Source organism: Panthera tigris, chromosome A1 (assembly GCF_018350195.1).
Source record: "Panthera tigris isolate Pti1 chromosome A1, P.tigris_Pti1_mat1.1, whole genome shotgun sequence".
Lineage (NCBI taxonomy): Eukaryota > Metazoa > Chordata > Mammalia > Carnivora > Felidae > Panthera > Panthera tigris.
Window position 1 is genome coordinate 96,663,877 of NC_056660.1, and position 16,505 is coordinate 96,680,381.

At 40.6% G+C, this 16,505-nt stretch overlaps 1 protein-coding gene across 1 annotated transcript in view; it reads right to left on the reverse strand.

The window, feature by feature from the left end:
* DTWD2 (DTW domain containing 2) overlaps positions 1-16,505 on the reverse strand; it is a 372,028-nt gene that overhangs the window by 10,184 nt on the left and 345,339 nt on the right. The window contains exons 18-21 of the mRNA XM_042982627.1: positions 15,247-15,312; positions 13,077-13,236; positions 11,650-11,795; positions 11,123-11,232 (exon numbers count right to left, since the gene is read on the reverse strand). The gene's annotated coding sequence lies outside the window, so the exon portion shown is untranslated. The remainder of the gene's footprint in view (positions 1-11,122; positions 11,233-11,649; positions 11,796-13,076; positions 13,237-15,246; positions 15,313-16,505) is intronic.

Consider the following 16,505-nt stretch of genomic DNA (forward strand, 5'->3'; position numbering starts at 1 on the left):
CAAAGATTGATTGAGTGGATCTAAGACCTAGACAAAAATAACATCCATATTTAATAACTTCTATTTTGCCTACAACACTGGGACTCTCTCTGGAATGGGCAAAAACCAGGGTAGGTGGTATGGGCCATGCTCAAGCTATGAAACCAAGTTGCTGCTCATTAACCTTGCATAACATGACATCTGATTCTTCCTTAACATGGACAACAAATCACATCTCTCATATCAAGCGGTTGCCCCAGAAGCCTTCAAACTATTTTAAGCCCAGTGCTGTGTCCCAGAAATCATTCTGAATGTTATCGACAGCGATCCTGAGGAATTCAAGAACAGTCAGTCAAAGCAAGTAATTCAAAATACTTTCCACTTTGGGTGTCTTGAAAAGAGCTTTTTATTGGAAAAACAGAAAAATAAGTTAAGATTTAGAATGCTTGGCTTCATCCTGATTGCCAGGTTTTACAATTGTTTATTGAGCTAGATAGGATAAAAGAAAGAGACATGTTCAGGGAGCTCCTGAATGTGAGCTGGGACAGGTGGCTGGGGACAAAGTTAAGCCAATGTAATTGATCAGACCTGCAGCAGAGCCCAGCAACTGTGGGCGGGGGAGAGCAGGGAGTCATGATGTGGGTACACATCCCCACCTACTCGGGGGTCTCCTTGAGTGTGACCCTTTAGATAAGGTATCTTAGGAACACTGGAGGGTAACCCAGCAAGAGATGCACACCATCCTCAGAGCCCTGGCAAACTCCCAATTCTCAAACATAATGAATCAAATTATTGTCCATGAACTTCAAGCTCCCTGACTCCTTTGCCTCTGCACACCTCCAGTACTCACGGCCATTACTCTCTCAACGTGTCTTGAAGCTCTAATCAGACAACCCTCCCGCCATGTTGCTTTTCTGCTGCTCTGTCTCTCACATACCCGACCTACTCACGTCACCAAGCTTCCCTTTTCTTTCATAAGATATTCCCAGGCCTTCATTTACTAGGCATAGTGGGTTATCTGCCTATTATGGTCACTATCACCCTCCAGATCAGTGACTCCAAGGTCCACCTTGCTTCCTCCATCTCCTTCGCACCTTCCACAACCACAGCACAGCCATGTTGGGCAAAATCTCCCACCAGTCCCCTCCAATTGTCCCAGTCACCCCAGATTCAGGCATTGCTGTTGTTTCCCTGCACTGGTTTCTGTCTGTGTTTCCCACCTCCAATATCTGCCTGTTCCAATCTACCCTTCAAACTATGCCCGGTTTACTTGGCAAATAAGTAACCTTTAACATTCTGATCCTGAAGAAGTCATGCTATTATGATTGTATTAATGATCCCAATTTTTCACCTGTCCTTGAATCTACATGTCATGTTCTTTGCCATGCAAATCTGTGGTTCCATTCCATTCTGACTCTGGCCTTGGTCATGAGACTTGTTTAGCCAATAAGATGCTTTAAAAAGCACTCATGTAATCAGCCTTGACTGCTCTCACTCTTCTATAGTGCCATGACAGCTTGCATAGGCTGGCCTACTGGTTGAGAGACATATGAAGAACTGAGTGTCCCCAGTCATTCAGGCAGGGGCATTCTTAGATCAGCCAAAAGCCCAACACCAGAAATAGGAATGGGCCTAGCTGAGACCAGAAGAAGTCAGCCAAGTTCAGCCTACATCACCAACCCACAGACTAAGTAAATAAATGCTTATTGTTTTTAGCCACTGATATGCGGGGTGGTTTGTTATAAGGCTTTATTGTGGCAACAGACAATAAATATGGCAAATCACAATACAAGAAGTGATTTCAGAGATTACCTAGCCCCATCTTGGTCAAAACTGAAGTTTCCCCTTCATGTCACCACTGTCCCTCTACCGTCCCAACTGTGGAGTTTGCATGCTCCTGGTTAGTCAATAGAACAGGTCATATCAGGAAAGACTTTCTCATACAGGCAACCACAAGTCCCCACTGGATGACTGGAGCAGACTCCTGGTGATGTTCAAGGTCAAGCAATGAAAGCAGTAAGTGTGTGGTGATTCAGCTTCCTTAGAGCTTCAGTAACAGTAGAGTTTTTAATTTTTGCCATCATTATTATTTTTTAACAGTAGAGTTTTTATAGTCTAGACTCTGAGATCAGGAAAAACAAATGTAAAAGTGTGCATCTGAATCTTTCCCTTCACACTGACCAGCAGCTTTCCAAAAGAATAGTTGAGTCTTGGTAGGATTTGCTTCTTATCTGTCCCATGTCTATGTTTGGGGGTTCTAGGGGAGCAAGTGGGAATAATAGAAGAAATCCTTGGGATACAAGGGAAGGGATTTTTCAAGGATTATAGAGAAGAGGAAGAAATCAATTGGTACTTTCAAATATCATCCCATATTTGTGTTTTCCCTCCAAGTTGAATCTGAAATTTTTGAGAAAAGATTCTCAAGCCAGTCCCCTTTTGAGGAGGCAGTAGAAGCAAGGGAAAGAAAACTAGATTTAAAATCATGAACTCTGTGATTTGAGAAGGTGACTTAATCTCTGTTTACTGAGAATCAACAGATAAACATGTTGTTTTATGTAATCAGAGAAGATAGGATAGGATAGGATAGGATAGGATAGGATAGGATAGGATAGGATAGGATAGGACAGGATAAGGTAGGTAGATAGATAGATAGATAGATAGATAGAATAAATAGATCAGTTAACTATTACCTCCTCACCCTAAAAAATCATACCCTATGTTACCCTAGCCTATTTATTTCTATTACATTACTACTTTTTATTTTCTTATAGCACTTTATCATTATCCAAAATTATCTTATATATGTATTTGTGTGGGTTTTTGCCTATTTTCCCCAGCTCAAATGTAAGCTCCATGAAGGTAGGAGCTCCATGAGAAGAGAATCTCACTAGGGCATACTATTTTACTGTTGTATCTCAAGATTTTGGATTTTAGAAATTGTTAGGTATATGATAGCCACTCAATAATTAATAATTACAAGGAAAAAAAGAAAGAGGGAAGGAAGGAAGGAAGGAAGGAAGGAGGGAGGGAAGGAAGGAAGGAAGGAAGGAGGGAAGGAAGGAAGGAAGGAAGGAAGGAAAGAAGAGTAGAAGGGAGGAAGGGAGGAAGGAAGGAAAAAGAGAAGGAAGATGAATGAATGCATGGATACTTTATCTCTAGGGCTATATAACTTCTTGTTAATAACATGCAGTTCATAAAAGAAATTGTATTTCTTTGGGCACACTCGAGTTTATAGAAATAATTCCAGTTCATAAAAAGAAAGGTAATATTTTCTATGCATTATCAAAAAATTACTTGGTATTCATAGAAATATTTCAGTCCAAAGATTTCTGAGTTCTCTGATACTTAATTCATTCTCTGGATAATCATGAGTTTCATAATTCTGTATACATATACATGTACAGACCCTGTCAAGATCATAAAATAAGCCATTTAACCCTTCTGAGGATATTTCCTTGTCTCCCTAACTAAAAAGTTGAATAACTTGATTTTTATGATTACTTTTTAAATTCTATGAGTTGATGATGATGAATAGGAAAACTGCCATTTCTGGCTGCAAGTTCTCCACCAAGAAACCAAAATCTCTTCCAGGCATGTTCTCAAAATCAAGTTAACTACAGAAAAGCACTAAGATTGGGTTTCAAAGTGCTATGTCTACATGTTGAAACTTGCTGCAGGAAAGTCACCTGGAATTTCAAAATCCTGATTTAAAAACACCCCTCTACCAACATTAATTTTGTATGTGAACTTCAGATGTGTTTGACCAGAGACTAAAGAAGCACTCTACAACCAGGGGTCTCAAAGCCTATAAGGCAAGCCCTGTCACAAGCTCCAGCTATAGCTGTAGAAGTGCAAAATGCTCCTTGGCTTATGGCATAATCATACTGCTCTAAATCTTTCTATAAAGCTTCCTTGGAATAAAGCATGAAAGAGAACCCAAAATGACATTAATGGAACCTCCTTCCATCGTCTTGATTCATCCTTATCATAGTAGGTGCTTTTGTCAAGGCTCTTGTTTGCAAGGAACAGAAAACCTCTTAGCAAGGTTAAGGGGAGAAAAAGGACTTCTTGTTTAATGGTAAAATGTTGTCTTGTGGAATCTGGGGCAGAGATATATACCCGAACCCCAGTAGGGGTAAAAATGTTGACTAAGAGCCAGTAGGAACAAGGCCATAACCTTCTTGGCCTTTTCTTCATACCCTCACCCTCATCTTTACTGTCTAGCAGGCTCAATCTCCTCTTCCCACAGACCTGATTTTTCCTTTCTCCATGCCCACAGCCACCACCCAGCCCCCAAGTTCACACCATCATTTCAGTCCAAGCCACATGCAGAGGCTGTGACTAACACCTGCCTCAACCCAATCCACACTCCTGGGAAAGCGATGCTCATTGGCCCACGTTAAGCCACATAACTCTTCTGTTCAAATTAACTGTGATCAAGTGGGCAATCCCAAAGAGCAAACGTGACTGTGAGTGGTTCATCTAAGTCAAAAGGGGACAGGGTGCAGAAAAAGGAGGTCACATTAAGTCACTCCAAAGGGGCCTAATAGTCTAATATATCATATCTTCAAAAAGGACTCTATCCAGAGGAAGGCCCTTATTATAAAGGCTAAGAAACTGCCATACTTAAGATTATTTCCAGTAGGCATCACTATACCACTTATATACACACATTTATTACCTTAAAATTCTGTAGATCAGAAGTCCAACATGGCTGTCACCAGGGTAAAATTGAGGTGTCAGCAGGGTAGTGTTCCTTTCAGGAGAATCTAGGGGAGGATACATTTTCTTGCCTTGTGTATCTTTCAGAAGCTACCCACATTCCTTGACTCATAGTTCCTTTCTCCATTTTCAGCACTGGCCATGTTACATCTCTCGGGCTATCTTTCCCCTCACATCTCTTGCTCTGATCACTGACTGAAAAATTCTCTGATTCGAGAGATCCAAGTGATTAGACTGGGCCCACTCAGAGTATCCAAGATAATCTCTCCATCTCTAGGACTTTAACTCAATCTCATCTGTAAATTTCCCCTTGCTATGTAAGGTAACATATTCACAGAGTCCTTGAATTATGATGTGGACACATTTGGGAAGTCATTATTCTGTCTACTGCAGAAATGTTCTTGAAATTAAAAGACACTTACAATTTTCTCTCTTGGGTGTTCTTTTCTCATGTGCCTAAAACTCATCATTATTTTCTAGCCCTTCATTCAGTGATCATTTCATAATGGAGAAACATAATCCTTGGGCATATGAAAATTTGAAGTTTTCAGCCTCACCTACAAAGGACTTAGCAACATTTGATTTGATTAATATCAGATACCTGCAATCACCACTTACCAATTATATAAAAAAGCAAAAAAGCAGAATACAATTCTGAACCCTTACTAATTCTCAAGCAGCTTCCTAGGCACTTCATATCTCATTTCACTTAATCTTCAAAAAGACCCTGCCATTTTACAAGCCAATAGAAAGACGATAAATAAATTTTCCAAAGTCAAACAGTTAATGAGAAGTGGAGCCAAGATTCAAATGTGAAGCCTTGTCCATTTCCAGAGTTCCTATTATTTCCTTTATATCAGAGAGCCAGTAAAGAATAAAACCCCAGTCTCATAATGTTCCACTTTCCCACCATCAGAAAAAACAAACACTCCATTGACAATATTAGTCATTCCATTGATAAGCAAATACCTTAGCAGTATGGAACACAGAGACACATGATTTACTCCTAAGCAGAGCCTCAGTGAAGGGAGTTGACAAGGTTCTGAGATAAGCAGGATCTTGCAGACAACTGCTTTTTATTTATCATGTATAGGGTTTTTTTCTAATCCTACCCAATTACTTAGGTAGAAATAGACATGAATAGGATGAAGAAAAAAGAAGAGAACCGTGCTTTGGTATACTCATCCATATATTAAATTAGTTAAATTAGTTAATATATGTAAAGCAGTTAAAACAGTGCCTGGCATATAGGAAGCACCATCATCCTTACCACCACCATCGATAATGACCATCCTCATCAACATCATCGTCATCAACAAGATTTCATAGTTGAAGTCAATATATAAGGACCAGAAGGTCTCTGATTATTAGGAAGAACTCCAGAGTATGAACTAGACCAATTACCTCCTTATGGTTTTGTTTCTTTAGTCTCAAATACAGGCACTGGTTAGACAATAAACTCTCTCTCTTACTGATTTTTTTATTCTGTCATTACAATTATAGGCTTTTATTCTTAATGTTATTTCTTTCTCCGAGTAATCCAAGAAAATGCAATTCTCAGCCCATCTACTGAAAAATTTTACCTACATATAATTTCTCTTATAATAAAACAACATGTACCACCTCACTTTGGGGGACATCTTAGAAATACAATATGGCCTTCTTTGTATGCAAGGTATTTAAAATACGCCATGCCACTTAAATTCTTAGCCAAACTATTGTCTTTTATCAAAAACTGAATCAACTGACTATTTTCACCCAAAACAGGTTTCAATCACCATTTTTCCCATCTATTTCCAGATACTCTTCAACTGCCTTTGAACTCCATTCCCAATGTTCTTTTTGAACATCTTTTATTGGTGCTTTTATTCCCTTCATCATCTCCCACCATCTCCAATTCTTCCTGTTCTTTTTGCACGCTTAGGGCCAACTGTTCCCCAATTCTTTTCTTGGGCTCCCCATGTCTCTCCTCAGTAGACCTCACCAGGTTGCTTCCATAGACTTGCTGAGTATCTCCCCATCCCCCTGCAGCATTCTCTCCCCTCCCCTGCTGCCCCCTTCTGCTCCTTCTGGCTCCATGTGCCGCCCCCTGCTCACTTCCCCTCTAGCTGTAGACAGCAAGAGGTTGGCTAAAGCTGCTCATCAACCTTCAACTTGTCAGCACACAGTTGCTTGCCTCAATAAAGTTGAAGCAATTTCAACCCTTCTTTCCCCACCAGTGCCTCGTGATCGTAATCCTGCTGTGCTGCTTCCCACTCCCTCCCCTGCAAGGCTCCAACTTCAGCAGACTGTGTCACCTCTCCTTTTCCATTTCTTTGTCCTTGTCCCTTCTCTAGGAGCTCCCAATATGTCTCACTACCTAAAGTCTGCAATAGACTCCTACATGCTAGGCTTATAATGTAATTCATTGCCTCATTGCTTACTGTATGAATAGAGTACATCTTAAAATGTATTATCTCTGGAGGACAGGGGCCTGAAGTCAAGTTTTAACTTTGCTAATACATGGGGCTGACATCAAGAGCTAGAAAGGTATATGACACAAGGAATCATGAGGGCATGGGGTTTCAAGACAGAAACCCACCACTAAGCCCTTGTTTGAATAAAACGATTTATTTAACCTCTCTAAGCCTATGTAATCTCCACAACAAGGTACTCAAATTGTGATCACTTGTTCCAATTATCTTTGTGGTCCAACAAACTACCTTAAATTTGGTGGCATAAAACATCAACGATTTTACTATGCATATGGGTTCTGTGGGTCAGGACTTTGGAACCTTTCTAGTTCTAAAAACCTGCAAGCCTTATTTTGACTCTCAATAGATGCTCAATAAAAACTTAGCCTCTGCTCTCTGGAAGGAAATCTGAAAACTATGGGATGTAAACTTTTTATGCCTATAACACAGCAGGATGACAATGCAAAGCCATTCTTGTCAAGTATCAAGATGTGTGTCAGAGACTGAAGTCTCATAAATGTAACAGGCATCCTAACCAAAAGTGGTGTGTCATTAGAAGGGCAGACTCATCAAAGAGAGTATCACAGAGTAGAACTAAATTTAATCTGGAGATGTAAATATCATCAATACTCCGTGTTTTGCAGACCATGAAGCTGAGCCTCGTGGAAGTTAAGAAAATGGACCCAAGGTCCCGCTGCCAGGTGTACCAGTCTCCATGCCACACAAGAGTTTGTAACACTAGGTCGAACTGGTTTGAAGATGGGTTCTCAGTGCAAGATCTGCCATGATGGAGCACAAAAAAGAGCCAATTCTTAGCTCGGGGACAATATAAACAAACACAAGAAGCGGGAAGGAGCCAGATAAACAAGAAGGGTAGTCACAAAGGTCGGGGATGTCAGGGGGCAATGCCTGGCCTCCCCAAAGAGGAAAGTTGCTACTGGATTGGATCAAAGCATAAGTTCTTCCCAGTGGGACAATGTCCACATGCAACAATGTTCATACAGTCTGAGATTACTTTACTTCGGCCTCAGGTAAGAAGATTTGCACGCCTTGTTAGGAAGGATCCCAAGAATGCATGGTCCTGACTAATCTTCTTGCTAATCACTTATGCCAATGAGGTATGAAGATCATCACCATGCAAATTACTACTGTGGTTTTGCATTTCATATTTACAAAATACTTTCTGATAATCTAGTGGCCACTACTCTCTGTCCCCAAGAGAAGTAACAGCCAGTATGATTTTCATTTGCCAGATGAAGACATTGAGCATTAAAGTAAAGATGGGTATTAAAATTATAATTTCAAGTTTTTCATTAACTCCTTGGAGCCACACACTATTCTACATCGCTTCATTTTTTTAATTACTTTAAAATGTTGAGCACTCATGCGATTCTTTAAAATTTTATGACACCATGCATCTATTTCTGCCTTTGAGGTGTTTTTTTTCTTTTCTTCTAGTTTTATTAAGAAACAACTGACATATATCACTGTCTGCCTCTGGTTTTAATTCTCTGTCATATTTTTAGGATTTCTGAAGCTACAGATGAAGAATCCAAGGGGTTTGGAACAGAAGAGAGGAGAACTAAGACAAAGACACAAACCCATTTTTCCTTTGTGATTCACTTTCATTCAGCGCATATTTTTTGACCATCATCTCTGAGGAGGACCCGCTAAGTCATTAGAGGGCAAACAACCCCAGGAGCAAGAAGGGGGAACAAGAAAGTACTAGAGCCTGCAGGATGTTTAAGTTGCCATCCAGACTCTGCTATTTATTAAAGAAAGTGCCCTCCCAAATATCCATCAATTGGAGGACTAGTTGACTATACTATGGTACATCCACTCAATGGAATCCATGGTAAAAAGGATTAGGAAAGATTGATACATACTTTTCCAAGACATTTGCAGAATATATTGTTAGGTAAACAAAAGCAAAGTGAAAATCTGTGCACAGTATACCACATTTATGTGACAAGAAGGGCTGGGAAAGAAATCTATGTATACTCGTTTCCTCGTATTTTAAACAATAAACAATGGAAGAAAAAATAGTAAGATTGGTTGTAGGGTATGGGGAGGAAAGAAGTTCCCCTGCCCACTGACATAACAGCCAGAAGCTTGAGCTGGAAATCATAGGCTCCAGAAGGTTCTGACCTACTAACATTTCAACACCGGTCCTGAATGGGGCTCTGGAAGAGCGCTGTGTTTTTAGATGTTGAGATAAGGGTTGGGGGACCCTCTAACTAGGACAGCTGCCACGCCTCTAGGCTGACCTGTCTGCTTGGGCTGGTGACTCTCTTCCCTCCCTCCATAACACACATGTACCTTCTTAAGTGTGGGAGGAACACATTTCAGCCCATACTATATAAGTAACTATTCTTGGCTACAGCCACTTAGCACATGGATTAAGGGCAGCCCCTCATTGCCTCTTGGATCTATAAAAAATGACCCAGCCTAGCTGAAGGAATCCCACCTTCAGCTGCAGTCCTTCCTCACTCAGGACCCAGACCTGTGGCCATAACAATGATAAATACAGGAACAACTAACTTGTATCGAGCACTCGGCTAAGACTTTCAAATATCTTACTGAATCTTCACAGTAACCCTACAAGTATCTATTAATGTCACTCCTATTTTGCTGATGAGGAAAAATGAGGCCTCAGGGGTAGAGAATGTCACCAACGGGTGATAGAGGAGCATTTCAACCCCAGGCATCTTATAACCATGCTCTTAACCCCATGTCAGCCTGTCTTGCAGACTGAGACTCTGTAACCCTCTGCTCAGACAAGGGATGGCTGATCCAGAAAAAATCATCACTGAGTGAGGTGAAGTCAGAAGAATAATACACACGGTCTGTGTTCTCTAGGCCAAGGTAAGATATCCATGCAAACTAGAATAAGTCAACAACAGCACAAAATATCACACTACCTAACTAACCCCCAACTGTCTCTCTGGGTCCCTCGCCATCCCAGAGGGAGACCAGGGTTTTCCAAGAATGCTCAAATTTATAAGTTACATTTCAGCATGCAGTTTTCCTCCTAAATTGTGAACATGAATGGCTTTGTACATAGAGTTGCATCATACCTGATCCGAATACAGACACACTGGGCAGCAGATGGGGCCTGCTCCATCACTCAGTGACTCACTCTGCCTACAGGTTCGTAAAGATTAAAATCCATCCCTCAGCACAGTTGTCAATCCCCAGTGCACCATGGGACAATCTCAGATTTTCAAGAGACCCATGAATGATAATCCAGGAATCCCCAAGGCTTAGTGAGTATGTTTAAGGCCAAAACAAGAGAGGCAAATCATCAATGATGATATTACCAAGTCCCCTTCTGAACGACTTACCCACTCTGTCGCCTGCTTGCAAAACTCTGATATTTACACCTACCTCTAAGGCTGAAAAACAACCCCAGAGACTCTTGGCCTTCCTTCCAGCCTTCAGGACTCCTCACCAAAGAGCCTTTAGGCTCCATCAAATCACACACAGAGCATTTTACACCTTTCCCCAAAACTGGGCAAAGGGAGATCAGTTACTGTTAATTACAGATGCTTTCTGTCATAATGGGCCAGATTTTCAAAAGAGTCTCAACTGCATAGCTCCCAAATGCCTCTCACAAACCTGGTAATGGTCCATGCAAATTGAATACTTAGTGGGTCTGTGTGCATTCCGTTCCAGGGAATGCCTTTGAAAATTTAGCCCCATAACTCCAAAGCGTTTGTAGCATCGTAATCTGTCATCATTAGCAACAATGCTTGACTTGGTGCTCAACATTCTTATTAACCATGCAATTATGAATGCAGACAATGTTTAATCACTTTTACAAAAATACAGCTGTGTTGTTGGGGAGCTGTCATTTACTGCTCATTAATGATTGATTTTTTTTAACCATCTAGATTGTTTTCATGAGAACAGCAGATTAACTATAAAGAATTCATTATTGGTCATTAAGGGATATTAAAATGGAAAACCTTTACAAGATGTGTCCTGTCTTGCTGCATTTGGATGCCTGGGACTCGCTTGCCAATGGAGGGGAGGAAACAAAATACCATTCTTCCAGAGCTCTGACAAGGAGATCCGGCTGAGGAGAGGTGGAGTGAAGAGAGAAATTAAGAAAAAACATCTCTTTTTGCTGTAATAAAACATTGATTACATTTTACAACGGCAATAATTTACCCCAAATAATTACTTCAGCTATTGTCCAGCTTGTTTAAAGGCTGACTGAGCTGTGGGTACCAATCGATTCAGTGCAGATTGCTAATAATGGGCTATTTTGAAAACTTATAGCTGTTTCTCCATCCCATACACCGGAAGACACTAATTCCTTTCCCACATTGCACACTTAATTAAAGATGAGTCAGGGCCTTATTTTATGGCCAAACTTTCCTTAAACCTTGGACATAGAGAGCTGAGTTCTGCTTCCTCAAATGTCTCCTGGACATACTGTGATAAAATGTACTTTACCACTGGCCACCTACAAGACAGTAAGTTTCAAAACCTGTGAAGACGTTGGAAAGATCGGACGTTGGAAGGCTCAATGTCATGCCCTCCCTGGATTTCCGGCTCTGACGCTCACCCACCACACTGAGGGGCTCTTTGTTTCCTCACTTGCTTAGCAGCTGCCAGGATCCTGGAAGACCTGACCTGCAAGAGAAGGTTTTTAATAAACACAACTCCTCTTTCTCCTGTTCTGGTTCACCCTTACACCAAGTCTCCACTGAAACTACCACCTTAGTTCTGGCAATACTATTTTGGATTTTTTTTCCTGCTGACAAGTGTAATATAGATTTGTTTTGGAAAATACAGAAAAGCACAGAGAAGAAATTTAAAGCTATCTGTAGTCCCACACCCAGATATAACCACTGCTCACATTTTCTATTTGCTGCCAGTATTTGACCTGTGAGCATTTTTTATAGTGGCACGACCTGGGGTGAGTTACTTATCCTCTCTGTGTCCAGTTTCCTTCTCCGCAAAACAGGAAAATAATAGCACCTGCTTCATAATGTGATTGTGAAAATTAGTTATAATTAGCTATAATAATTCCATAAGTTGTTGGGTGAGAAATATTATATAGGAAAGAAACACATCATAGTTAACAAGTAAAACAATTTTTTTAACTTTTTTTTTAATTTATTTTTCATATTTGGGGCACCTGGGTGGCTCAGTCGGTTGGGCATCCGACTTCAGCTCAGGTCATGATCTCACAGTTTGTGAGTTCAAGCCCCATGTCTAGCTCTGTGCTGACAGCTCTGAGGCTGCAGCCTGCTTCAGATTCTGTGTCTCCCTCTCTCTCTCTGCTCCTCCCTTGCTTGTGCTCTCACTCTCTCTCTCTCTCTCTCTCAAAAATAAGTAAACATTTAAAAACAATTTTTAATTTATTTTTTATTTTTGAGAGAGAGTGAGGGAGGGAGAGAGAGAGAGAGGATGAGTGGGGGAAGGGCAGAGAGAGAAGGGAACAGAGGAACTGAAGCAGGCTCTGTGAGGACAGCAGAGAGCCCAGCGCAGGGCTCGAACTCACAAACCATGAGATCATGACTGGAGCTGAAGGCAGTCGCTTAACTGACTGAGCCACAGGCACCCCATAAAAAAAATTTTTTTTAAGTTTAAACTCCCAGCTGATGCTGCAGACCCAGGGAACCACACTTGGAGAACCACTGCTTTCAGTTCATTATAATGAGAAAAAAAACAACCACAAAGGAGAAAAACACTAATGAGGGATGGAAGCATATTTGGTTTAGTGAGCTTCCCTTGGGGGATTAGTTTTGGGGGGAGATGAGAGGGGTGCTGTGCTACAAAATACAGTGTGGTAAGTGGCAATGATGGCTTACATTAGCTAAAAGAACCGTAAGGGAATGCTGACCCATCACTTTGCCACTTGACTTTGATCTGAGTCATTGCTAGGTAGTAAATCTTTTAGTTACATACCCACACAGTCTTCCCCAGTATGATCCAGCTTCACACTTGGAAGGAATCGCCAGAAACTGAAAACCCACACCTGGGAAAAGCAGCTTTGCAAATGCCTTGTGCCTGGCTAAGTGTCCGGGACAACTGAGACCATCTGGGGATCTCCTGGACTTTGCCATCACTCCAAAGCATCCAAGGAATGGAGAAAAACAAAGTCAACATGAATAACTGTGCATTTTATTATATTTGTTTTGAGGTTTACTTATTTATTTTTTGAGAGGAAGGGAGGGAAGAGAGAGAGGAGAGAGAGACTCCCAAGCAGGATCCATGCTCGGTGCAGAGCCTGATGCAGGGCTCGATCCCACGAATCATGAGATCATGACCTGAGCTGAAATCAAGAGTCACACTTAATCAACTACTGAGCCACCCAGGCACCCCAATATTTGTGCATTTGAGACAGCATCATACTATGACTACCATTTTATATTCAGCTTTTTCTCTACATAATATGAGCATTTTCCTGTTTTCTTTAAACTTTCTAAATTTGTATCATAACATCCCACCTTATGGATATGTCATGACCGTTAACTAACCCCTTTCGCTGGGTGTTTTTACTTCTTTAATTTTCTCTCTTAGAAATAACTCTGTGCTTACTTTTTATTCATGCTTTATCTTTTATTCCCTTCATGAATATTATCAAAAATTCTCTGCTTCAGAAGTCTGTGCCTTAAGAACAAAATGTTTAGAACCAGAGCACCAGAGTTTGCAAATTATATTAGAAATTCTAGAGTCACTACTATCAGTTTTCCAATACCTATTGTCCAACAAAAGTAAAAACTAGCAGACGTCCTTTGTTGAAAAAGCCATACAATTGCCTATCACACGACACTTTAAAGCACTGGTCTCAAAGATGTTGCAGCATCAAAAGTAACTCTACAAAATAATTTGACTATTTCCACAATAAATTTTAGTTTTCAAGATAATGATGTATTGCCTTATAAGACTGATTATTCTGGCTCCTGATACATAAAAAGGATAAGCCAACATTTTGAATCAATAAATGAACAGATCCCAAACATCTACTTATTAATATAAACGGGCGTCACTCTTTTTTTTCTTTCTTTTTTTTCTTTTCTTTCTTTTTTTTTTTTTTTTTTGAGAGAGAGCATAAACAGGGGAGAAGGAGAGAGAAGGAGACAGAAAATCCAAAGTGGGCTCCGCGCTGACAGCAAAGAGCCCGATGTGGGACTTGAACTCACGAACCTTAAGATCATGACCTGAGCCTAGTCGGACACTCAATCGACTGAGCCACCTAGGTGCCCCAGAAGCTACTCTTAATATTAGTTAAATATCATAGTAATAGAATAGAAATAACAAAAAAAAATTCATCTCCTTGGGTAACATACACATTGCTGTAGTCTATTTGTTTTCATATTTTTACTGTGGTCAGGATAAACATAAACTAATAAGGTATAGTTAGTCCCTTGAGGTGAAAACAGAACATCTGAATATTAACACACATAGCCATCATATTGAGACAGTGTATAATAAGACTATCAGCTCCAACTCTTTCTTCATGATGGCACATAGACTGCTAAACCATGGGTGATTTATAATAAAAGAATCTCCTCTCATTAAACAATGCTGCAAAGGGGGCTATGCTTTCCATTGGTAGGTTTCAACCCTTCCTGCATTCCTGGAAAGCTTTTAAAGTTTATTTATTTATTTTGAGAGAGAGAGAGAGAGAGACAGAGAGAGAGCAGGGGAGGGAGAGAGAAACAATCCAGGCAGGCTCTGTGCCGTCGGCCAGATGCAGGGCTCGATCTCACAACTGTGAGATCATGACCTAAGCCAAAATCGGAAGTCAGACGCTTAACCGACTGAGCCAGGTGCCCCCCTGGGAAGCTTTTAAAAAGGCAGATCTTGTTAGAATTACCTGGGGAGCTTTCAACACTTACTGTGCCCAGGTTTCATCCCAAAATGGAATCACCAGGGTTGGGACACTGGCACTGGGACCTCGTACAAGGTCTTCCATTGATTCTAACGTATCACCACAGTTGGGAAGAACTGCTTCAGAAGATGCAGGTGAGCATTACAACATAACTTCAGGCATCCTATGACTTCAACTACCTCAGAAAGTCCCCCAGGTATCACTTGACTATGTAGACAAACTCATTCAGGCATTGATTACCTCTGTCAGCACTAGAAGTAGTACATCTCTCCAGGGGCCATAAATAAATCTGGTCACGTTGCAAACCTGTGGAATAATATGGGGAAAAGTAATGAAATGCCACACTAGAGTAATTGATGGGCAATCCTGCACCAACTTGTCACTGGGATATACTGGAAAGATGGTACCAGTTATTTCGGATTGTCGACATCTTTTTATAGGAACTACTAAAAAGGGAACAGATGCATTTGCCTTTAGATTGATAACACCCTTAAGTGGCAACAAAATCTCCTCTGGGCTCATTTGGACCCATTATCTCTGAGGACTTCTGTGACATAAATTGTACCTTATCCTCAGAAAGACACCATCTCTGAAGCCTACTAGCTCATTCCACTGAGAGTCGAGTAAACTGGCAGAGCCAGAACAATCTGCTCAAATTCCATAACTGAATAATGAAGGAACTTTGATCTTACAGTGACTTGTTATCTAAGTTACTTTATTACCACTGTGTGTGTGTGTGTGTGTGTGTGTGTGTGTGTGTGTGTGTGGCTATACATATAAATAATAACAATGCAAGGCAAGCAGTTAGCAGAAAGAAATACTGTTATGCCAGGCTAGATTCTTGTACAGGGTCTTTTAACTAAATAGATCCTTGACTCTAGACAAATACTCAGTCTCTTTTGGTCTCATTTTTCTGAACTGTAAGCCATAAATAAGACTAGGTAACTTCTACGGTACCTTCAAATTTCAAACTTCAGTGCAAGTTCATTATTTCCCTAAAAATGACCTTTGTGTAGTATGGGTACCTGGTAGATCTAGAAATCTAAGGATTGCACAACCATGAATCCAAAGGCCACAGCCCTGCAGCTGTTCCTAGGAAATGACATAATGGCGTAAATGCAGGGACGATGATATGCCTTAAGCTACAGAATTGTGATTTTGCAAACAGATTATTCAGGAACGTAGTTATTACAGTGTGAGCTCTAACCCTTTGGAAAATGTTTTTCTTCACAAATGTTTCTGTTTGTACTTATTCAGGAATTGACCAAGATGGAAATTTCACTTGGGAACCACCTCACACCATAAATTAGTTACTTACAGAAACTGTATTAATGTTTCAAAGCATTAATAGTAGAAAAGCCTATTGGCCAATTAAATGGCAGAAGATATACTACATCAAATCTGCTCTTGCAGATTTCCAGGGGGACCAAGACCCACTTCCAAATGCAATGAATAGATTATGGAAAGAAGGCATTTTCTTCCATAAAATTAGGCTTACA